The 25,818-nt window shown below is 43.3% G+C and overlaps 1 protein-coding gene across 2 annotated transcripts in view; it reads right to left on the bottom strand.

Annotated features, from left to right (window-relative positions):
- Positions 1 to 12,403, bottom strand: part of LOC111952858 (excitatory amino acid transporter 2) — a 59,219-nt gene extending 46,816 nt beyond the window's left edge. For both annotated transcript variants that reach the window (XM_023971809.2, XM_023971810.2), the window contains exon 1: positions 12,156 to 12,403. The gene's annotated coding sequence lies outside the window, so the exon portion shown is untranslated. The remainder of the gene's footprint in view (positions 1 to 12,155) is intronic.
- Between the last annotated feature and the right edge of the window lie 13,415 nt (positions 12,404 to 25,818).

The raw sequence follows: 25,818 nt of genomic DNA, 5'->3' as shown, positions 1-25,818 counted from the left end.
GAGAGAAGAGAGAGAGAAGAGGAGTAGAGAGCAGAGAGAGAGGAGCTGGAGCAGAGAGAGCAGGAGAGGAGAGAGAGAGGAGAGAGAGAGAGAGAGTCGAGAGAGAGCGAGAGAGAGAGAGAGAGAGAGAGAGAGGAAGAGAGAGAGAAGAGAGAGAGAGAGGAGAGATGAGAGAGAGAGAGAGAGAGAGAGAGACGGAGAGAAGAGAGAGGAGAGACGAGAGAGAAGAGGAGAAGAGAGAGGGAGAAGACTGAGAGACGAGAGAGAGAGAGAGAGAGAGAAGGAAGGGAGGAGAACGGAAGAGAAGAGGAGAAGAGAGAGAGAGAGAGAGAGAGACGAGGAGAGAGAGGAGAGAGAGAGAGAGAAGACAGAGAGAGAGAGAGAGAGAGAGAGAGAGAGAGAGAGAGAGAGAGAGAGAGGACTGGGGGTGGACAGCTTCTTCCGTCTCATTTATGTCAACTAGCCTACTACCAGTGGGAGTCCATCATAATTACTTACATTTACCTACATGTATTTCTCCCATCAAGTGTCTGATACTCACACATATAATCCCCAAATGCACGCCCAGGGAATCCTCTAAGGGTGTGTTATACCCTTGAGCCGAGGTCTGAGCCACAAAACTAAAATTCCCCCAAATACCCCGGCCTAAGAATCCCCTTTTGTGTGATTCCCTGCGCTGTTCTCTCAACTGTCAGACTCTCAGTGAGTTAAAGACTGCAACCTTCTATGGAAAGTTTGAGTTGTTCTGCACCAAAACAGTGTGCAGTTGATTTCTAACATAACATCTATGACATCTGAATCACAAAGACCCTAGTGATTTCCCGCCAACAAGGTGGTCTTGTCTCTTCATTCACCATCATTACGGGCCTGCTTGTGCGTTCGACACAACTACACTTATCTCACTGTGTTAGCTCGGTGTTTTTAACACAGACAGATATATTAGTAAAGGCCCAAGCCCAGGGAGGGGTGTTGGTGCAAAATATGATATGATTACAATAGATTAATATCGGCGGACGTCAACATTATTTGCTTCCCACTAATTACAGAAGCCACAAAACCTAGGCTACAGCAGACCCACACAAGTTTTGAAAGGTCCTTAACTGCGAGAGACATGTCAAGTATGTGGTTGCCTGGTGGTTGCTACTACACTCCATACATGCTATTGAAAGGATTGGTAAGAAATCAGTCAGTCAATCAATCAATCAATAAAATGACATGGATAGCATCTATTTTTACAGCTGCCATGTCAACTCTCAGAGCTTATAACAGACAGATCAGGAAGATAACCTTTACATCTGCACATTATAGGCTATTATGAGAGAACCATTCACACCCCATCTACACTCAAACCATCCAACTATCATAAGAAGGCCAATAGCCTATACCGTAGAAAACTGTGCATTTCTCTCATCAAGGACTAACTGCTGTTGTATCAGCATAAGCCAACAGTCCTCACCTCCTGTGGAACACATAAACAAAGGAGAATATACATCACAGAAGGCTAATACTTGTCTTGGAGGGCCCCGCACAACTCAACAGTTGTTGGGAGAAGGGAGACAACACATTTAACTGCTCCCATTGCCGCTCCCTTCTCTGATGTACAGTAGACACTATGGGCTCACAGCAGCACACAATGATACACTTGTCAATTCCAAATGTGTCTAATAATCCATCTAATAATGACAAGTGAAATGTGCACGATTTGGACAGAGAGGGAGTAACGAGGKCTACTGAAGGTGGAAAGATGGAGAGATACACAGATAGATGGATAGATAGATAAATGAATGCAGGTCCTAATTAACCAGCGCATGGTGTAGTGAGCCAAGAAGCCAGGAACAAAACCCCATCTGTGTTGGTCAGCCATTGAGGCCTGGCGCTCTTGGAACACGCCACCCTTGCTGGAATAATGGGCCACTTTAGATGGGCCTCCAAGTTAGTTCACAGGCCCCAGGGCTGGGAAACCGCTATATTGCAGGGTTCACAAGAGGTTTTTAATTGTTTCCTCTGTTTTTTTATTTTTTCTTCTTTTTTTCATTCTCTCTCCTCTTTTAGTTCTGAAAGGGGGGCTGACAAACAGGCGATGAAGGGGACTGCTGTGTGTTCCACTGGACAAGCGGTGAGGTAAACAAAACATGGCTGTATGCTCCATCGGCTCGGCTTGGGGATAGGCTGAGGGATSGGGGGCGGGGAGGGGAGGAGGGGCAGGAGAGGAAGGCTGAGGGATAGGGATGATAGGGGAGTATTAGGGGTTTGGGGAGCGAGGTGCGAGGGGAGAGGGGTATGGGTAAAAAGAGGGAAAGGGGGGTCCTCCGGAAGGAGAGGGAAGTGGGTGCAGGTCGTTGAGGTTACTCTTCAGAGTGAGGCCATTGTCCTTGGTGCTGAAGTTCTCATGCATGTCCCCCTTTTGGCTCCCGGAGTGTCTGAAAGTGATGGAGCTCTCTGCGATTAAGCAGCGGCAGCTCAGCTCTGCACTCCCACAGCCCGGGCTATTTACATAGTCAAGAGGGACATTAATGCCCACCGATCCCCCTGGGCAGCACACAAACCTGCCTCACAGGCCCATTAAGGCTCTAAATTGAGGATTTGGGGGGAGAGAAAAGGGAGGAAAGGAAGAGAAATAAGGGGAGATATGGAGAGGGGGGTTGATGGAGGAGGAGAAGGGTGTGCATTTTCACTATCCGTTTGRTACCGACTTGGACCACAGTGGTGGAGAGAAGTCTCAGCGATATTGTTTGGCAGATAATTTTTCTACAGCTCCCAAGTGGCTGTGGAGACACTGCCATTGTTCCCTGCGAAGGAGTGGAGTGGTATCACTGGAGAGAGGATGGCCAAGTGGGACTGGGTTCCTATGGTCTACAATGAAATCCACTCACTCTACTGAACATCCCCAGGAGGCCTCATGCAAACATGTAAATGTTGAAAAGTATCCGTTTTTAGACAGATACTTGGCTTTGGATTTATGACATTAAACTCCAACCAATCTTCTGTAATTCCCAACAACATCTGGTACTCACCAACAGAAATGCTGACATGCTTGGTTTGTGAGTGTGTGACTGTGTATATTTAGGAGTATGCTGATGTGTAAAAGAGAATGAGTGCCAAAAACAATGTACACTCTCAATGCTGTGTACATCTGATGGCTGCTCGGAGTCTGACGTGGTGCATATTGGGACAATTGTTTGGATGAGGTCTTCCATTTGTTTTAATGATTCCTTAATTGTGCTTTAATTATGATTATTCTTTTGTTGCCCCACAATGGGGGATTGTTCTCAGTGGCATGGGCATTGGTGCCAAGAGAGGGAATAAAAAGTGTGCCCCTCCCCTCCATTACCCCTTTTCCAGCACCACCACTTCATCAACCCTCCGAGGGCCCTTTCGTGACCCCTCCCCCCCGCTGACCTGAATTCCGCTGGAGCGGGTGCCAAGGGGATTGTGGGTGGTTTAGGGTTTGGAGAGAGCGCATGAGAAAGTGGTGGGAATGCTGACCACCATAACACTTCCCTGGCCTGCACTAGCCCCCAGCACACCCCCGCCACCCCTCCATACAAACACAAATCTTGGACTTCCGTCCTTGAGATGATGGTTATCTAAGTCACACGACAGGATGCCTTTCAAAAGAAGCGCACTTGAAATCTTGAAACCATTTAGAGTGCAGTCAGATTCCACTAATACAGAAATATTGACCAATACACAGGTACACTACAAAGTTGGGTCTGACGCAAACAATCTATGTGAGGAAAATGTATCAATTTTGTCCATCTTGTACAGTTTGATCCGAAAGAGTTAGTTGGATCTCCATAAACAGATTCATTTAGCTATCTATCTCCGTTTTTCTACAGGACATGATAGACTGACATTGAACTCTTAGTTTGGCGTTGGCCGTTATCAGCTCTCCTACAAACTGTAAATAGGGAAGCATGTTGGGCAGCCTTTCAATTTAACTAAACATTACTATCATGCTCAGCTAAGGCAGACTACCGTAAAATACACTGAGTGTATAAAACATTAAGGACACCTGCTCTTTCCATGACATAGACTGACCAGGTGAATCCAGGTGAAAGCTATGATCCCTTATTGATGCCACTTGTTAAATCCACTTAAATCAGTGTAGATGAAGGGGAGGAGACAGGTTAAAGAAGGATTTTTAAGCCTTGATGCAATTGCATGGATTGTGTTAGTGTGCCATTCAGAGGGTGAATGGGCAAGACAAAATATATACGTGCCTTTGAACGGGTATGGTAGTAGGTTTCAAACGCATCCAGTTTGTGTCTGCAACGCTGCCGAGTTTTTCACACTCAACAGTTTCCAGTGTGTATCAATCATGGTCCACCACCCAAAGGACATCCAGCCAACTTGACACAACCGTAGTAAGCATTGGAGTCAACATGGGTCAGCATCGCTGTGGAATGCTTTCGACACCTTGTGGAGTCCATGCCTCGACAAATTGAGGCTGTTCTGAGGACGGGAAGGTGGGGGTGCAACTCAATATTAGGAAGGTGTCCTTAATGTTTTCTACACTCGGTGTACATACCCAAGGAAAACGTCTGTATATTTCTGTCGAAATAAAGGAAATACAACATGTGACAGCTGTCCACCTGTGTACTTCGACCCTCTCCTGAGCACCAAACCAGGGAAGATAAAACCCAAATAGCTTGTTAATGCGATAGATCACGTTATCAGAATATATTTAGAGTTGTGAGCTGTAATGCCATTCATCTTTCCTAGAAGAACAGTTTATGATAATCTAGCAAACACTTGAAAGCAAGCCTCAGGAAAGTGATTATTCAAGGCACCATCCAACTGCCTAGAGAAGGCTCGGAAAAGCAAACAGCAAACAGCCATGAAAACCCACTCAGGACTATATTATTTCCCCTTGCAACTGCAACTAACTACACAACACAGACTATCTGCAGGGACCCAAAAGTTATTCTAAATTAGAGAAAAATGTTTTCGCTATGACCCGCGGAGATTTATGGACATGCAGGCAGGCGGGTAGGCAGGCTGGTGAATGCCCGTGTGTCTGTTCTGGTGCAGTCAAACAGAAAGGAAGGGAGCAAGGAAGGAGGCTTTTGTTTGTCCAACCCATGGGAATAGGCTCTCGTTCTCTCTCAGCTCACTGACGACTGAAACACTGGAGTTACAGGGAGGACTACAGTGGTGAAAAGAGGAAGTATCCTTTAGAAAAGGGAGAGTCATATGAAGCAGATAGGAATACAGATATAGGATCTTAATTTGAGCCAGTTTGCTTCTGAAGGAAAATATTCCTGCAGCAACAGGAAATGTGAATTATTATGTGGATTATAATTAATGTACATTTGTGTAGGGGGTGATACATTTTTTGTAAAGGGAAAATCAAGTCTGAAATTTCAAACTTCAGAAGCCTTTTAAAATCTCAAATACACTACACGTTTTACATTTCCTGCATTGGAAATGTATCTTGCAACAGGGTGGTCCAAATTAAGATCCTATATCTGTAGTAGCATAGAGTTCTAGAGATAAGGATAAGGAAAGTGGTAGTGAGGGGAAAAGGAAGAGAGAGTAAAAGGGAGAGAGAAAAGGGGAAAAGCAATGGATTGATGAAATTGAAGGACCAGGTGAAAGAGTGAGAAAGACAGGGAAGGAGATGAGAAGAGAGGGAGCGAGAGGGACATAAATAGATGGGATGATGAAGCAAAAAGACAGGAGATAAGAAACAGGTGAGAGTAGCGGAAAAGACAGACCGATAGACAGGGGCTAGAAAAGGGAGAGACAGAGAGTATTGCAGGGGAGAGGATTGGAAGAAACAGAGAAATAGGCAGGGGAAAGTAGAGGAAGAGATAGCAAGATAGACAGGGGAGAGGGGTGGAAGAAACAGAGAGCTAGACAGGGGATAGTAGAGGAAGAGACAGCAAGATAGACAGGGGAGAGGGGTGGAAGAAACAGAGAGCTAGACAGGGGATAGTAGAGGGAGAGACAGAGAGAAGAGGGTGGTGAACAGCTTGAGAAGGATCTGGATGGTACTTTGGCAGCTTCTGTATGTTCCCAGGGGGATTACTCAAATGCTAGATGCTACAGAATGGCAGCGAGCCCACAGTGAAAACCTATGAATGGAGCCACACAAAGACACACACGCATGCACACACACTCGCGCGCGCGCGACACACACACACACCACCACACACACACACACACACAACACCACACACACACACACACACACACACACACACATACATGCACACTCTCATCTTCGCTTTCCGTCCTTCGCTCCTCTGACCCTATTCTGCATATTTAACTGTCTCTTTTTTTTTTATTCTTCCCTGCCCCCTACACCCTCTATCTCTTTTTCTCTCTCTCTCTCTCTCTCTCATCTCCCTCTCTTTCTCAGTAGCAGTCTCCTCCAGTGCTGGCTGGGTCTCAGAGAAGCAGCAGATAGAGGTTGACTACCCCTAGCCTGGCTGCCTGGTGACAAGTAACAGATGCCTGACGTCCAGGAGGCTGGCAATGCCCTGTGACCCCCTCATAGGCTCAGTCTCTCATCCTCTCAGCAGCACACAGTGCCCCACTGTCTATCTACCCACCACCATTATCACTACTATTACCCCTCTACCCATTTCTCTCCTCCAAAGAAAATACCTGATAGATCACTCTCTGTTCCCTCTCTCCCGGCCTCTCTCTCACTCTCTTTCTCTCTCTCAAATGAAAAGTGTTTCACTTCCCTCCATTCTAGCTGAACTCCATTCTCCAGTGAGGATTGTGTTACACTGTAAAGCATCTGGATGACAATATAGAGCAAGGTGTCAGAACAAATCATATTTCAGAACAATGAACATTTCTCACTCTCAAGCCCGCACAGGCATTCATGCACACACAAACACATGTGAGTAATTTTTGCCATGCAATCAAGCCTGGCTGTTATAATAATATATGAAATACTCTTTGTGGTCTACCCCATGTGGATAACCTATTATTGATGTAAATGTTTACTCGTCTTTCTAGTACAACATCTGCACCAGCGTGAAGGCAGTTTCAATTATTTGACTTGTTTCATGTTTATTGGTTAACTCCAATCCACCATCTGGCCCTTTCCCAGTCTATCAGCCAGTAATATTGCAGTGGAATTCCTCCACCCCTACATCCACACCATCACATGGGAAGACACACTTTTTCATTTAGGGTGGAAAAGCTTTGCAAATAGTAATTGGGTGCCTTCTATATTAGATATGTATGTTCTTTTTACACAGATGTAGGATCCTCATTTAGTCACCCTGTTGCATGAGAACTTTCTTGCAATGCAGGACATTTACACCTTTAGTGTATTTGAGGTTTAAAAAAGCTTCAGAAGTTTTTAATTTCCACTTTGAAATGTCAGACTTGATTTTCCCTTATGAAAAATGTATAAATCCTTACAAAAATGTTAATATAATAATTCACATTTCCTGTTGTAGAAGACTGGCTCAAATTAAGATTCTACATCTGTACATTAGATGCACTACATGACCAAAAGTATGTGGACATCTGCTCGTCGAACATCTCATTATGGGCATTAATATGGAGTTGGTTCCCCCTTTGCTGCTATAACATCCTCCACTCTTCTGGGAAGGCTTTCCACAAGATGTTGGCACATTGCTGAGGGGACTTGCTTCCATTCAGCCACAAGAGCATTAGTGAGGTTGGGGACTGATGTTGGGCGATTAGGCCTGGCTCACAGTCGGCGTTCCAATTCATACTAAAGGTGTTCGATCGGGAAGAGGTCAGGGCTCTGTGCAGGCCAGTCACAGATCTCGACAAACCATTTCTGTATGGACCTTACTTTGTGCACGGGGCATTGTCATGCTGAGACAGGAAGGGCCTTCCCCAAACTCTTGCCACACAGTTGGAAGCACATAATTGTCTAGAATGCCATTGTATGCTGTAGCGTTAAGATTTCCCTTCACTGGAACGAAAGGGGCCTATCCCTAACCATGAAAAACAGCCCCTGACCATTATTCCTCCTCCACTAAACTTTACAGTTGGCACTATGCATTGGGGCAAGTAGTGTTCTCCTGGCATCCGCCAAACCCAGATTCATCTGTCGGACTGCTAGATGGTGAAGCGTGATTCATCACTCCAGAAAACGCGGTTCCACTGCTCCGGAGTCCAATGTCGGCTAGCTTTAAACCACTCCAGCCGACGCCTGGCATTGCGCATGGTGATCTTAGCCTTGTGTCTGGCTGCTCGGCCATGGAAACCCATTTCATGAAGCTCTTGGCGAACAGTTCTTGTGCATACGTTGCTTCCAGTAGCCGTTTGGAACAGAGGATTTTTACGTGCTACATCCTTCAGCACTCAGCGGTCCTGTTCAGTAAACTTGTGTGGCCTACCACTTTGCGGCTGATCCGTTGTTGCTTCTACACGTTTCCACTTCACAATAGCGGCACTTACAATTGACCGGGGCAGCTCTAGCAGGGCAGACAAACTAACTTGTTGGAAAGGTGGCATCCTATGACGGTGTCACGTTGAAAGTCACTGAGCTCTTCAGTAAGGCCATTCCACTGATAATGTTTGTCTATAGAGATTAAATGGCGGTGTGCTCGATTTTATACACCTCTCAGCAACTGTCTACATACTTTTGTATATATAGTGTATCTATCAATTAGGGCAAACAAAGCATATAAGAATGTATGTTTTGTTTATTATGAGCAGCTACTCCCTAGTCCGGCCAATATTCACAATCTGCCTTGGTTAGCACATCTCTACACACACACATACTGTACACACACATACGGTATATACAAAGACCGTGTACCTTGAGTGACATGTACCATAATTAAACTAACATGTCTTCATAGATGTTTCAGATAATAGATTCTGATAAATATGGCTTTAGCCATATGTAGATCAGCACCCCTCCAGGGTTTAACTTTGTGTCTAGTGTGTGTGTGTGTGTGTATGTGTGTCTGTGCGTGACAGTAGCAACCTGGCTTGGGGTCGATGTTGGTCAAGCTGTTCTACTGCACTGGAGTCACCAATATAGACAATACTAAACAACAAGGATATAAGACATGGATTTGGAATTCCATCAAATCTATTTCCCATTATGAAAATAATGTGAGTCTCTTCTTTAGTCATTCTCACAGAAACACATTCATGTAGATTATTGTAAATGGCTGTTGACAAACCAATCCCTGTCCAGATACACACATGAAATGGCACATTGTGCACTTGAGCATACAGTACATTAAGCTCTCCCCGAATGTCTGCTGTGTATRCATTCATGTAAGACAGCAGCCAGCGAGTGCTGTAGTATAGGAGAGCAGCCTCCGGGCTCAGGACAGAACATATTAGTTGCATGGACACTTTCCACTTTACCACTCCATATTCTCCTTCCAATTACACAAGGCCACATTTCACCAGATCCTGGCCTGAGGGCATTTATCACATACATCTCCAGCCACCCACAGTCCTTACAGACTGACTCCCACTGGAGGATGAAATATTCATGAATAGTCTTCTTATCAAAGCCCCTGTAGTCCTGACAGACACTCCCCCTCTGCCGGTTTTGACGATCACCACCACCAATCAAGCAGCGATTGACGTTACATCTGGAAACATGTCCTCTGGTTTTGTTCAAATGACAGGCTGTGAAAATAATGTGAATGCAATCAAGTGCCAAGAGAGTATGTTTCCATGGTGACGATATTGTGTGTGTGTATGTGCGTGCGTCCGTAATCGATGGGAAGTGGGGGTAGGGGGGTATGGGGTGTGAAGTAATTGGTTCAAGGAAGGGGTGGTGAATATATACCACTTCCAACTTCACAAAATGTATACATTTGGCAACTTGCACAAAAGGCTGCACACAAGCCTAAGATCACTGTGCGCAATGCCAAGCATCGGCTGGAGTGGTGGAAAGCTACATTATACAATGACATTCTAGACGATTCTGTGCTTCCAACTTTGTGGCAAAAGTTTGGGAAAGACCCTTTCCTGTTTCAGCATGAGACTGCCCCTATGCCCAAAGCAAGATCCATACAGAAATGGTTTGTGGAGATCGGTGTGGAAGAACTTGACTGGCCTGCACAGAGCCCTGACCTCATCCCCATCAAACACCTTTGGTCTGAATTGGAAGGCGACCGTGAGCCAGTCCTAATCGCCCAACATCAGTGCCCGACCTCACTAATGCTCTTGTGGCTAAATGGGAGCAAGTCCCCTCAGCAATGTTCCAACATCAAGTGGAAAGCCTTCCCAGAAGAGTGGAGGCTGTTATAGCAGCAAAGGGGGAACCAACTCCATATTAATGCTCATGATTTTGGAATGAGATGTTCGATGAGCAGGTGTCCATATACTTTTGATCATGTAGTGTAGTTGATATATATTTTTGCTTGATTAAGTATGGTAAGTACTGATAAGGGTCCTTATCGAAAGTAGACTATCAGTTAAATACAAACCGTGAATTTACATATCAGGAGAATATCCCCAAAACAAATATTTTAAACTCTCCTATAGGAAGTTGACAATAGTGAAAACAGTGAACATTTAACTCAAATGATGGTTTGATGAGCATGCACCTGTCTACAGTAACAACAGACCAGGGACTAGAAAAATGGCTTCATCGCTCACAACAAACCACTTTTGATAACACGACACCACAAGATAAATATGTTACCGAACACGTTTCTTTTTACGATTTACGCAACGGATATGGCTGTGTTGTAAACTATTGATAAGATACTGAATGAACGATAGAAGAGCTAACACCTAAAACACTAAAACAACAATGATCTCTCTTCATCGTAGTCCTCTCTGGCTTGAGTTGAGAAGACCTGGCAGGATACATAGAGTCACGCGTGTGGGAAAGCCTTGCGGCAAAGCAGATACGATGCAGCTCGCGAAAGATGTGCGCTTTGTCACACAGGCCCGGAGCCGTTTGATAGAGAAATTATATTAACGGTATTAGAAACCCAGATCCGGTATTAGAAACCCAGATGCAAGATATATCGGTACGTAATTACCACACACTGTCTGTTTGTAAACATTGCCTCCTCAGTAGTAGACTAGATAAGTGTTTTATGATAGAAGTACACCTTGAATCTCACCCTTAGGGTAACTTGGGGTAACCAGCTCCACCTAAAACCAATGTCCAGTTACTGACACAAGCAAAGTTTGGTAAAAATGTGGTATGTGGATGATGGTCATGCATAGGCAAACAAACTATGAAGGGAAATAAGTGGCTAAAGTTTTTGTTCTAATGTTGTTTTTGGAAAAGGGGTGTGTTTCCCAAGTTCCGGAGTAATGATTTGGACAATGCTAATTTAAGTACCGTTGACTTGCACTCACCTTAAATTGTACCGCTTTATTAAAAATGTAATTCAATATTTATCGCTAAACAAGTGGGTTCTTTATCTTTAGGCTCCGCTAATGGTATATACTGAATATATATATAAAACATTTATAGATCTAATTTAATTAGATTATACATATAACTTTTTCCTTAGAATTGTTTTGTTAGTGACTTAAAAAATGTTGAGACAGATAACATTTTTAGTTGTGCAAGATCAGTGGCTGTAGGGAAAGTGTTCACATTTAGTTTTGTGACATAATGTGGTTTTTGTGACAATTACGGGTGGGGGGGTGGCTTTGTTACCCTACTGTTCCTTTTACTAGTTGCAGGTCAATAATTGATGATATAAAACAATATGTAGACAATGTAGCAATTGTGAAGTGTTTTTTGGAGTCTAGAGGGGGTGCAGATTGTTGTGCTGCCTAAAATGGTGTCCACATGCACCTGTTTTGCCCACGCCGGTAATGTGAAGCGCAGCCTATTGTTTTCAGGAGGTGCGAGCTCCAACACTTTGATCCTGACCACGCTCTTATAATTGCAGTATATGAACATTTTGACCTTTTGATAGCTAACCACATTGTGGCTTTACTTTAAGTTGGTGTAAAGAAGCATGGATAATAATAATGATGATAGTGACAATAATTGTAATAATGATAACAATTAGAATTAGAATAATTAGGTAGCCTATATAATTAATTACCGTGTGCTGATCATCATGATTATAATTTATCATGTAGTATTAGGCCCTACTGCAAGAATTATTCTTATTTCTATTCTTATTATCCTGCCCTCTTTTGCCAAAAGCGTATGTCCTGTATACTTGTAATGTGCATACATGATAATAATTGCCTCTCACCTTTGTATTCAATCTCAGAGTTATTGGAAAATAAGTTTCAGTCTCTCTTCTTCTCCCTTCTCCGAGTCTCGTGCATCCGCTTCAGAGATGTTCGACTGCTGAAATGCAAGCCTTCAGTGCGTCCAGGGCATGAGCGCGAGCAGCACCAGAAACCAAACAGACAGATTTCTATCACAGTAATCCGTGGAGCTCTGTGCTCAACAATCCCACTGAATGAGCTCTGCCTTACTTCGCTCCTTTGCGCTTTCACTTCCCCCACCTCCCCTCCTCCTGTTCACCCCTTTTCTTCTCTGAATGCCGATCCTCGTTGGTTGACGGTACAATCTTGATGCCCCCACCCATCTTTATTAATGTTTAAACACTTTTACCTTTTTATAACACATGCTTTTGCTCCTCTGTGTCTGTGTGTATCTGTGTGTGTGTGTGCGTGTGTGTTTGTTCTAGGGGTGTCAGTATCAGGTCAGGTGTAGCATTGACAGGTTAACAACAAGTTCACTATTCTCTATTGCAAGCACTAACGGCTTTATTGGGGGTATGGAATGAACGGCCAGTTGCACTCTAAAGAATGCTGGGTTGTTTGGTTGACTCAACTGCTGAGTTGCAGGCGTTGGGTCACTTAGTTGTGTTGTTTTCTTTAGAAACTGCTGGGTTATTGATGCTGGGTTATTGGTGCTGGGTTATTGAGATATGACCGTGGGGCGTGGCTTTCAGATACTGTAGTTATTTTTAGCCACCCATGAGATTAAATGTCATTCCTGTTCATTTACATTTTTGTACCTTCAATGATGATTACAGAAGTATATGAGTTTCCTAAAACCCTGTGTAAATCCCGTTGTTGGGATACAATAAGTTGGTATATCATATTAGGCAATAAGGCGGTGTACATTATTAAAATATGTATTTGGGGGTGGCAGGTAGCTTGGTGGTTGAAATCTGCCCTTCTTCCCTTGAGCAAGGGAGTTAACCCCCAACAACAACTTTTCCCCGGGCGCAGATTACATTGATTAAGGCAGCCCGCACAACTATCTGATTCAGAGGGGTTGGGTTAAATGCTGAAGACACATTTTGGTTGAATGCATTCAGCTGTGCAACTGACTAGGTAATCTTAATATTATAGAAGAATGTGTAATAAAAAAAATGCAGAATGTAAACTTAACATGATGAACAGGGATTACATTTACTCTCACTGGTGGCCAAAAAGATCTATCTGAAAGCCATGCCCCTTACAAGCCACGCCTCCTGAAAAAAACGTAAGGATTACATTAAAAAAAAAACAGCTGCTAGGTTAACCCAGCATGAGAGTAAAAAATACCCATGTTTGGGTAATCCCAACCACACAACATGTTGGGTTATTCACACAATCCAACTGGCTGGGTCAAAATATACAAACTTGTGTTCTGCCTAAAATTTACACAGCGCTGGGTTACCAAATAAACCAAATGTAGTTGTTTTTTAACCCAGCATTTTTTAGAGTGTGTTTGGTCTACCACGCTCATGTAATGACTAACCTTGCCTGAGACCTGAAAACTCCCCAAGCTAATGTCTAGGCTTTAACTCTGCAGGCTAATTCGACTGAACGTTCAAATTCAGCTGGTCACCAATTTCAGTCGGTCATATTGGTGCCTTTATCGGGACTCGGTCAGTTAATGTATTAGCTGCTGCGGTCGTTGTGGAGCGATGGAGAAGGTCAAAGGTGACTGCCGTGTAGCAGAGGTGGTTGGGTGAACCACATGCGATGTGTACCCTTGCCTGAAACATGATGACTCGTGTTAGCTTACCTTGTTACTGCCTGAAAGCTTTAGCTCAGTGGATTTACTGTGTCACACTTGTCATTATCATAGCCATATAGTATGGCTAGTAACCGAAAGGTTGCAAGATTGAATCCCTGAGCTGACAAGGTAAAAATCTGTCGTTCTACCCCTGAACAAGGCAGTTAACCCACTGTTTCTAGTAGAGGTCGACCGATTAATCGTAATGGCCGATTAATTAGGGCCGATTTCAAGTTTTCATAACAATCGGTAATCGGTATTTTTGGACACCGATTTGCCGTTTTTTATAATATTTTTTTTACACCTTTATTTAACTAGGCAAGTCAGTTAAGAATACATTCTTATTTTCAATGACGGCCTAGGAACGGTGGGTTAACTGCCTTCAGGGGCAGAACGACAAATCTTTACCTTGTCAGCTAGGGGATTTGTTTTTGCAACCTTCCGGTTACTAGTCCAACGCTCTAACCACCTGCCTTACATTGCACTCCACAAGGAGCCTGCGTGGCAGGCTGACTACCTGTTACGCGAGGGCAGCAAGAAGCCAAGCTAAGTTGCTAGCAAGCATTAAACTTATCTTATAAAAAACAATCAATCTTAACATAATAACTAGTTAACTACACATGGTTGATGATATTACTAGTTTATCTAGCGTGTCCTGCGTTGCATATAATCGATGCGGTGCCTGTTAATTTCTCATCGAATCACAGCCTACTTCGACAAACGGGTGATGATTTAACAAGCGCATTTGCGAAAAAAGCACTGTCGTTGGACCAATGTACCTAACCATAAACATCAATGCCTTTCTTAAAAATCAATACACAAGTATATATTTTTATACCTGCATATTTAGTTAATATTGCATGCTAACATTCCTTTCTTATAACTAGGGAAATTGTGTCACTTCTCTTGCGTTCCGTGCAAGCAGTCAGGGTATATGCAGCAGTTTGGGCCGCCTGGCTCATTGCGAACTGTGTGAAGTCCATTTATTCCTAACAAAGGCCGTAATTAATTTGCCAGAATTGTACATAATTATGTCATAACATTGAAGGTTGTGCAATGTAACAGCAATATTTAGACTTAGGGATGCCACCCGTTTGATAAAATATGGAACGGTTCTATATTTCACTGAAAGAATAAACGTTTTGTTTTCGAAATTATAGTTTCCGGATTCGACCATATTAATGACCAAAGGCTCGTATTTCTGTGTGTTATTATGTTATAATTAAGTCTATGATTTGATATTTGATAGAGCAGTCTGACTGAGCGATGGTAGGCAGCAGCAGGCTCGTAAGCATTCATTCAAACAGCACTTTCCTGCGTTTGCCAGCTGCTCTTCGCAATTCTCAAGCATTGCGTTGTTTATGACTTGAAGCCTATCAACTCCCGAGATTAGGCTGGTGTAACCGATGTGAAATGGCTAGCTAATTAGCGGGGTGCGCGCTAATAGCGTTTCAAACGTCACTTGCTCTGAGACTTGGAGTGGTTGTTCCCTTTGCTCTGCATGGGTAACGCTGCTTCGAGGTTGGCTGTTGTCGATGTGTTCCTGGTTCGAGCGAGGAGAGGGACGGAAGCTATACTGTTACACTGGCAATACTAAAGTGCCTATAAGAACATCCAACAGTCAAAGGTATATGAAATACAAATCGTATAGAGAGAAATAGTCCTATAATTCCTATAATAACTACAACCTAAAACTTTTTACCTGGGAATATTGAAGACTCATGTTTAAAGGAACCACAAGCTTTCATATGTTCTCATGTTCTGAGCAAGGAACTTAAACGTTAGCTTTTTTACATGGCACATATTGCACTTTTACTTTCTTCTCCAACACTTTGTTTTTGCATTATTTAAACCAAATTGAACATGTTTCATTATTTATTTGAGGCTAAATTTATATTATTGATGTATTATATTAAGTTAAAATAAGTGTTCATTCAGTATTGTTTTAATTGTCATTATTACAAATAAAGAAAGAAAGAAATCGMCCGATTAATCGGTATCGGCTCTTTTTAGTCCTCCAATAATCGGTATCGGTATCGGCGTTGAAAAATCATAACTGGTCGACCTCTAGTTCCTAGGCCGTCATTGAAAATAAGAATTTGTTTTCGTAACTGACTAAATAAACAAATAAATAGTACTACAGTTTGGACTAGAAAGCTTTGGCTATTTGGTGGGTCCTCACACAGACATACAGTACTGATTCCTGGCAGGTGGATTTCATTGGTACTTTACCATGTGGATTCAATTACAGTAGTAGCACAACAACATCCACATGGTCTATTACGACACTGTTCTGGCACATCCTCCGTCTGTGACCCATGACCATAGAGGAAAACATAAGTGCAGGAACCACAACATATTTACCAGACACACACAATGTGGCCTTATGTAGATTATGTAATAACTCAAAGGTGCTACAAGGATTCTGGAGAGACAGTGATGTTTGGTGGTAATGAATATAGGCACAGACATGTTGAGTGCAGAAGGGAACGTTCTCAATGTCGTTTTAGCTACAGTGGGGAGAACAAGTATTTGATACACTGACAATTTTGCAGGTTTTCCTACTTACAAAGCATGTAGAGGTCTGTAATTGTTATCATAGGTACACTTCAACTGTGAGAGACGGAATCTAAAACAAAAATCCAGAAAATCACATTGTATGATTTTTAAGTAATTAATTTGCATTTTATTGCATGACATAAGTATTTGATACATCAGAAAAGCAGAACTGAATATTTGGTACAGAAACCTTAGTTTGCAATTACAGAGATCATACGTTTCCTGTAGTTCTTGACCAGGTTTGCACACACTGCAGCAGGGATTTTGGCCCACTCCTCCATACAAGACCTTCTCCAGATCCTTCAGGTTTCGGGGTGTCGCTGGGCAATACGGACTTTCGGCTCCTCCAAAGATTTTCTATTGGGTTCAGGTCGGAGACTGGCTAGGCCACTCCAGGACCTTGAGATGCTTCTTACGGAGCCACTCCTTAGTTGCCCTGGCTGTGTGTTTCGGGTCGTTGTCATGCTGGAAGACCAGCCACGACCCATCTTCAATGCTCTTACTGAGGAAGGAGGTTGTTGGTCAAGATCTCGCGATACATGGCCCCATCCATCCTCCCCTCAATACGGTGCAGTCGTCCTGTCCCCTTTGCAGAAAAGCATCCCCAAAGAATGATGTTTCCACCTCCATGCTTCACGGTTGGGATGGTGTTTCTTGGGTTGTACTCATCCTTCTATTCCTCCAAACACGGCGAGTGGAGTTTAGAGCAAAAAGCTTCTATTTTTGTCTCATCAGACCACATGACCTTCTCCCATTCCTCCTCTGGATCATCCAGATGGTATTGGCAAACTTCAGACGGGCCTTGGACATGCGCTGGCTTGAGCAGGGGGACCTTGCGTGCGCTGCAGGATTTTAATTCCATGACGGCGTAGTGTGTTACTAATGGTTTTCCTTTGAGACTGTGGTCCCAGCTCTCTTCAGGTCATTGACCAGGTCCTGCGCGTGTAGTTCTGGGCTGATCCTCACATTCCTCATGATCATTGATGGCCCACCGAGGTGAGATCTTGCATGGAGCCCAGACCGAGGGTGATTGACCGTCATCTTGAACTTCTTCCATTTCTAATAATTGTGGCCAACAGTTGTTGCTTCTCACCAAGCTGCTTGGCTATTGTCCTGTAGCCATCCCAGCCTTGTACAGGTCTACAATTTATCCCTGATGTCCTTACACAGCTCTCTGGTCTTGGCCATTGTGGAGAGGTTGGAGTCTTTGATGAGTGTGTGGACAGGTGTCTTTATACAGGTAACGAGTACAAACAGTTGCAGTTAATACAGGTAATGAGTGGAGAACAGGAGGGCTTCTTAAAGAAAAACTAACAGGTCTGTGAGAGCCGGAATTCTTACTGGTTGGTAGGTGATCAAATAAACTTTGTCATGCAATAAAATGCAAATTAATTACTTAAAAATCATACAATGTGATTTCTGATGTTTTTGTTTGTAGATTCCGTCTCTCACCCAGTGAAGTGTACCTTATGATATAAAAATGACAGACCTCTACATGCTTTGTAAGTAGGAAAACCTGCAAAATCGGCAGTGTATCAAATACTTGTTCTCCCCACTGTATGTGGAGTATGATGAAGTGCTAGGGCCCCAATGGGGTGTTTGATCGGCCCTAGGTTATAGGTTGGCAGGTAGCCTAGAGGTTAGAGCGTTGGGCCAGTAACCGAAAGGTCGCTATTTGGAATCCCTGAAAAATCTGTCAATGTGCCCTTGAGCAAGGCTGTTAACCCTAATTGATCCAGGGTTGCGGTTGATAATGGCAGATCCTTAATGTGACCCCATTCTCCAAGGGTATCTCAGGGAGAGTGGGATATGCAAATATCTCATGTCCAATTAATACACACCTAATTATGATAACTGTCTTTTCATGCTAGGGAAGGATAATATATTCTAACTGTATTTCCAGGTGCACCATTGAAGCCATGTGTAGACTGTTAGACCATAAAGCTTCTTATAGCACAAGGGTTCTAACATATGTTTATGGTACGCTGTAGTTTCAATTTTGGCTGCTGTCCAGGTGTATTTACCACATGTCCTTTAGTCCATAGGCACCTGAGCAATGAGGCAAACGGAGCAGCTGCACCCCCCCCCACCTTTCAAAATAGGGGAGCAAACGAATGTTTTTGCACCCCCCACTATTTACCAGAAAATGATCATGATCCGTTGGGTCATTTGTCATTTTCAATGGTTAGTAATGTTTTGAGCTAGTCTGTATTAAAATATATATGTCCATTTTATAGATGATATAATAATTAACAGATTGCGTGTTGCACCCCCTCCCCCGTCGCCTCAAGATGAATGCTTTTGCTTTGCTCCTGCGCGCTGCTGTTATTGTTCCTTGCAGTCAGAATGCACGAGTTGTACCACTGGGGTTTAAAATGAAAAGGCACCTGCAAAAGAAAATTGTTCATCTATTTTGATGGTGTTGGTCCAATGGTGTTGTAAGTTGAGCTGCATGCACCACGAGCAAATGAGTTGAATCATTTCACTTTGTCTTTAAGAACCATGATAAGCACGGGTCTGATTACCCTTTGCTGTAGTGCAGACTACAGCCTACCAAAGGATGCACCTTAGCAGAAAACTGCATGTTCCGTAGCTGGCAGGCTGTCAATGAGTAGCTCACAAGTAGATAGTGAGAAATAATCAGTTGGAGGAGGCTGCTGGGGGGAGGATGGCTTGAAATAATGCTGGAAGGGCGCGAATGGAATGGCACCAAACATACAGTACCAGTCAAAAGTTTGGACACACATACTTATTCAAGGTTTTGCTTTATTTTTACTATTTTCTACATTGTATAATAATAGTGAAGACATCAAAACTATGAAATAACACGTACGAAATCATGTATTAACCAAACCTGCACAGAGCCCTGACCTCAATTCCATCTAACAGCTTTGGGATGAATTGGAACACCGACTGCGATCAAGGTCTAAATCGCCCAACCTCACGAATGCTCGTTGCTGAGGGGACTTCCATTCAGCCATGTTCCAACATCAAGTGGAAAGCCTTCCCAGAAGAGTAAAGGCTGTGATAGCAGCAAAGGGGGGGGGTCAAACTCCATATTAATGCCCATAATTTTCGATGAGCAGGTGTCCACATACAACTTTGTACACTACATGACTAAAAGCATGTGAAAACAATTTCGAAGATGCATACTTTCAGTTCTTTCAAACTCTCTTTACTCGCGCATAAGCATAGAGGAAGGCTTGCGCTGCTGGCACATTCACAGACCAAATACACCGCTGCAGTTGACATACCCTACATCGGCTGACGTAGCCTCACAAGACAATTCCAGAATGTGACGACAAAACAAGTAAATTGTACAATCTGGCCAGGTTGATATAAAGATTTTAATGATAAATATCAGAGTTTGACATGTAATAACCGTAAAAGACTGAATCCAACGTACAGTGTGGGAAGGCCTTAAACAAATCAAATATAATTGAGATTCTGCCTGGATGACAGCTCATTCAAATCCTTATGGGTAAAGCTATATTATTTCTGCCATTATCAAATCAAATCAAATTGTATTTGTACATACACATGGTTAGCAGATGTTAATGCGAGTGTAGCGAAATGCTTGTGCTTCTAGTTCCGACAATGCAGTAATAACCAACGAGTAATCTAACCTAACAATTCCACAACTACTACCTTATACACACAAGTGTAAAGGGATAAAGAATATGTACATAAAGATATATGAATGAGTGATGGTACAGAACGGCATAGGCAAGATGCAGTAGATGGTATCGAGTACAGTATATACATATGAGATGAGTAATGTAGGGTATGTAAACATAAAAGTGCATAGTTTAAAGTGGCTAGTGATACATGTATTACATAAAGATGGCAAGATGCAGTAGATGATATAGAGTACAGTATATACATATACATATGAGATGAGTAATGTAGGGTATGTAAACATAAAGTGGCATAGTTTAAAGTGTACAGTATATACATATACATTATATTAAGTGGCATTGTTTAAAGTGGCTAGTGATATATTTAATTTTGAATAATTTCCAACAATTTCCATGATTGTGTGAGCTGGAGTTGAGTCAGTATGTTGGCAGCAGCCACTCGATGTTAGTGATGGCTGTTTAACAGTCTGATGGACTTGAGATAGAAGCTGTTTTTCAGTCTCTCGGTCCCTGCTTTGATGCCCTGTACTGACCTCGCCTTCTGGATGATAGCGGGGTGAACAGGCAGTTGCTCGGGTGTTGTGTCCTTGATGATCTTTATGGCCTTCCTGTGACATCGGGTGGTGTAGGTGTCCTGGAGGGCAGGTAGTTTGCCCCGGTGATGCGTTGTCGAGACCTCACTACCCTCTGGAGAGCCTTCGTTTGTGGCGGAGCAGTTGCCGTACCAGGCGGTGATACAGCCCGACAGGATGCTCTCGATTGTGCATTGGTAGAAGTTTGTGAGTGCTTTTGGTGACAAGCTGAATTTCTTCAGCCTCCTGAGTTGAAGAGGCGCTGCTGCGCCTTCTTCACAACGCTGTCTGTGTGGGTGGACCAATTCAGTTTGTCCGTGATGTGTACGCCGAGGAACTTAAAACTTACTACCCTCTCCACTACTGTCCTGTCGATGTGGATAGGGGGGTGCCCCTCTGCTGTTTCCTGAAGTCCACAATCATCTCCTTTTTTTGTTGACAGTGTGAGGTTATTTCTCTGACACCACACTCCGAGGGCCCTCACCTCCTCCCTGTAGGCCGTCTCGTCGTTGTGGTAATCAAGCCTACCACTGTAGTGTCGTCCGCAAACTTGATGATTGAGTTGGAGCGTGCATGGCCACGCAGTCGTGGGTGAACAGGGAGTAAGGAGAGGGCTCAGAACGCCCCTTGTGGGCCCCAGTGTTGAGGATCAGCGGGTGGAAGATTGTTCCTACCCTCACCACCTGGGGGCGGCCCGTCAGGAAGTCCAGTACCCAGTTGCACAGGGCGGGTCGAGACCAGGGTCTCGAGCTTGATGACGAGTTTGGGGGTACTATGGTGTTAAATGCTGAGCTGTAGTCGATGAAACAACATTCTCACATAGGTATTCCTCTTGTCCAGATGGGTTAGGGCAGTGTGCAGTGTGGTTGCGATTGCGTCGTCTGTGACCTATTGGGGCGGTAAGCAAATTGGAGTGGTCTAGCTGTCAAGTAGGGTGGAGGTGATATGATCCTTGACTAGTCTCTCAAAGCACTTAATGATGACGGAAGTGAGTGTTACGGGTGTAGTCTTGGGAACAGGAACAATGGTGGCCCTCTTGAAGCATGTGGGAACAGCAGACTGGGATAAGATTGAATTGAATATGCCCATAAACACACCAGCCAGCTGTCTGCGCATGCTCTGAGGACGCGGCTGGGGAGGCCGTCTGGGCCTGCAGCCTTGCGAGGGTTAACACGTTTAAATGTTCTACTCATGTTTTACTCCTGCAGTGATGGAGAGTCCACAGGTTTTGGTAGCGAGCCGTGTCAGTGCACTGTATTGTCCTCAAAGCAAGCAAAGAAGTTGTTTAGTCTGTCTGGGAGCAGGACATCCTGGTCCGTGACGGGGCTGGTTTTCTTTTGTAATCCGTGATTGACTGCCACATACCTATTGTGTCTGAGCCGTTGAATTGCAACTCTACTTTGTCTCTATACTGACGCTTAGCTTGTTTGATTGCCTTGCGGAGGGAATAGCTACACTGTTTGTACTCGGTCATGTTTCCGGTCACCTTGCCCTGGTTAAAAGCAGTGGTTCGCACTTTCAGTTTCGCTCGAATGCTGCCATCAATCCACGGTTTCTGGTTTGGGAATGTTTTAATAGTGTTGTGGGTACGACATCGCCGATGCACTTTCTAATGAACTTGCTCAACGAATCAGCGTATTCGTCAATGTTGTTGTTGGACGCAATGCGAAACATATCCCAATCCACGTGATTGAAGCAGTCTTGAAGTGTGGAATCAGATTGGTCGGACCAGCGTTGAACAGACCTGAGCGCGGGAGCTTCTTGTTTTAGTTTCTGTCTGTAGGCTGGAAGCAACAAAGTGGAGTCGTGGTCAGCTTTTCCGAAAGGAGGGCGGGGGAGGGCCTTATATGCGTCGCAGATGTTAGAATAACAATGATCCAGGGTTTTACCAGCCCTGGTTGCGCAATCGATATGCTGATAGAATTTAGGGAGTTTTGTTTTTAGATTAGCCTTGTTAAAATCCCCAGCTACAATGAATACAGCCTCAGGATATGTGGTTTCCAGTTTACATAGAGTCAAATAAAGTTTGTTCAGGGCCATTGATGTGTCTGCTTGGGGGGAATATATACGGCTGTGATTATAATCGAAGAGAATTCCCTTGGTAGATAATGCGGTCGACATTTGATTGTGAATTCTAAATCAGGTGAGCAGAAGGACTTGAGTTCCTGTATGTTGTTATGATCACACCACGTCTCGTTAATCATAAGGCATACCTCCCCCGCCCCTCTTCTTACCAGAAAGATGCTTGTTTCTGTCGGCGCGATGCGTGAATAAACCAGCTGGCTGCACCGACTCCGATAGCGTCTCTCAAATGAGCCATGTTTCCGTGAAGCAAAGAACGTTACAGTCTCTGATGTCTCTCTGGAAGGCAACCCTTGCTCGGATTTCATCAACCTTATTGTCAAGAGACTGGACATTGGCGAGTAGTATGCTAGGGAGTGGTGCGCGATGTGCCCYTCTCCGGAGRCTGACCAGAAGACCGCTTCGRTTGCCCCTTTTACGGCYACGTTGTTTWGGTTCGCCGGCTGGGATCAGATCCARTGTCCTGGGTGGAAGGCAAAACACAGGATCCGCTTCGGGAAAGTCATATTCCTGGTCGTAATGATGGTGAGTTGACGTTGCTCTTATATTCAGTAGTTCCTCCCGACTGTTTGTAATAAAACCTAAGATTACCTGGGGTACCAATGTAAAAAATAACACGTGGCTTGGTTGTTGCTCTGACATGCACTGTCAACTCTGGGACAATATATAGACAGGTGTGTGCCTTTCCAAATCATGTCCAATCAATTGAATTTACCACAGGTGGACTCCAAGTTGTAGAAACATCTCAAGGATGATCAATGGAAACGGGATGCACCTGAACTCAATGTTGAGTCTCATAGCAAATGTTCTGCATACTTATGTAGATAAGGTACTTCTGTTTTTTTATTTAGAAAAATTTGCTATAACAATTCTAAAAACCTGTTTTCACTTAGTCATTATGGGATATTGTGTGTAGATTGATTAAGAAATGTATTTAATCAATTGTAGAATAAGGCTGTAATGTAACAAAATGTGGAAAAAGTCAAGGGGTCTGAATACTTTCCCAATGCTTTCCGAATATTGCACACATTCCAAAAGCAGTGGTGGAAACTTGCATTGCAGGTCTGTATTTGAAAATGCTCTCATATATTCTGTATATTTATTCACAATTACAAACAACAACCTCCAGCACTTCATTCAAGGTACAGTGTATATTTAAATCATATGTTGGCTGTATGCTTGGGGTCATTACTGTGCAGCGACACTCCCCATCCAACCTGACAGAGCTTGAGAGGATCTGCAGAGAAGAATGGGAGAAACTCCCCAAATACAGGTGTGCCAAGCTTGTAGCGTCATACCCAAGAAGACTCAAGGCTGAAATCGCTGCCAAAGATACTTCAACAAAGTACTGAGTAAAGGGTCTGAATACTTATGTAATTTGCAAAAATGTTTTTTAAAAAATGGTTTTGCTTTGTCATTATGTGGTAGTGTGTGTAGATTGATGAAAAAATACTATTTAATCAATGTTAGAATAAGGCTGTAACATAACGAAATGTGGAAAAAGTCAAGGGGTCTGAATACTTTCTAAAATCACTGTATTTGCAGTTAAATCACTGTATTTGCAACATAATTCAAACTGCACTTGCACATCTGAACTTACTTTGTTGCAGGTGCCTTGTATCCCTGTTCTTTATTAAGCTTTATGTATCGGCCTCAAGGCCGATTTGTCAGAGCTTTTGTGAGTATTTTTAATTTGCACCCTTATGTAGACATTGCTCCACCCACATCAAGGAAAAATAAACATGTGTTACCAAATATAACAATGTGCATTTCATAAATATTCTAATAAAGTGTGTACATAAAACGTATCAAACACGTTTGTAAAACCACATTGAGGACATCACCCTATCAAATAATTTGGTATAGAGTAGGCTGAAATGATTAATGACAAGACATTAGTTCATGTTCACATATAGAACATTACATGCATGGGCATCATCATTAAGACCTTTTGGGAATAATGCCTGGAGGGTGAAAATCCCAAAATAATCTCTTTTGCTCAGTGTACTATTTATATCACCTCCCCTGTCTGATATCTTAACTTTCTCTATGCCACAAAATCTAAAGGTAGAAATGCCATGTTTTAGGTCATTAAAATGTACTGCGACATGACAATCCCTGTCATTTCTCCTAATTTAACTTTTATGTTCACTAATTCTCTGTTTGAGAGAACGAGACGTTTTTCCTTTATAACACGGCCCACGTGAACATTTAATCATGTAGATAACATGGTTGGAGGAGCACGTAATACTGTCATTTATTTGGAACCGTTTTCCTGTATGTGGGCGGCAGAAATATTCACACTTCATATTGTTGCACTGTGCCTCTGCATTTATAGCTACCGTTCGGAAGAGGGCGTAAAAGAGCCTGGCTCATTTTCTTTTGTGGCTGGCGGTTAGCTTGGGCCAACGACTCGTAAATTGCGACCTCTCCTATATACTGTAAATGTTGGGTTCTTAAATTCAGCTGGCAAAGCTGCATCAGATGATAAACACACCAGTGATTCTTGACAGGATCTCCCTCCCACTTTGCTCGAGTTCAAAATATATAAGTTGTTGAACATTACTGAGTATTCTTTAGCTCTAGTGGGTATTTTTTGTATCACTTCATCTCGTGTTTTCCCAAGTGCCATATTAAGAGCTTCATCCACGCATTTTGTATGGTAGCCTCTTATTAGAAACCTATTGCGCATATCCACTGCTTTTTCTAGATAGTCCTCTGTGGAGTGGCATAAACGGCGCAGCCTGCAAAAATGGCTTCTTTGAAGTCATCTTTTTAATGGCTCTGGGTGAAAGCTGTCCCTCTGTAATATAGTATTTCTGTCCGTTTCTTTTCGGTACAGAGTTAGGGTTCCATTTGATTTCTCAATCCACATAGCGAGGTAGTGAACATGCTTAGTGTCACATTAAGTAGTGAATTTGAGATTAGGGTCAATGTCATTGAGTAATGTAATAAAGTCTGACAGCTCTTCTACCATTCTTGCCCATATGGAAACAATGTGGTCAATATCGATACCACTTCAGGATTTTATTCAAGAATGGAT

The sequence above is a fragment of the Salvelinus sp. IW2-2015 genome, linkage group LG26, assembly GCF_002910315.2.
Source record: "Salvelinus sp. IW2-2015 linkage group LG26, ASM291031v2, whole genome shotgun sequence".
NCBI lineage: Eukaryota > Metazoa > Chordata > Actinopteri > Salmoniformes > Salmonidae > Salvelinus > Salvelinus sp. IW2-2015.
The sequence above is the reverse complement of the archived record's forward strand: the minus strand, read 5'-3'. Positions and strand labels throughout refer to the sequence as shown.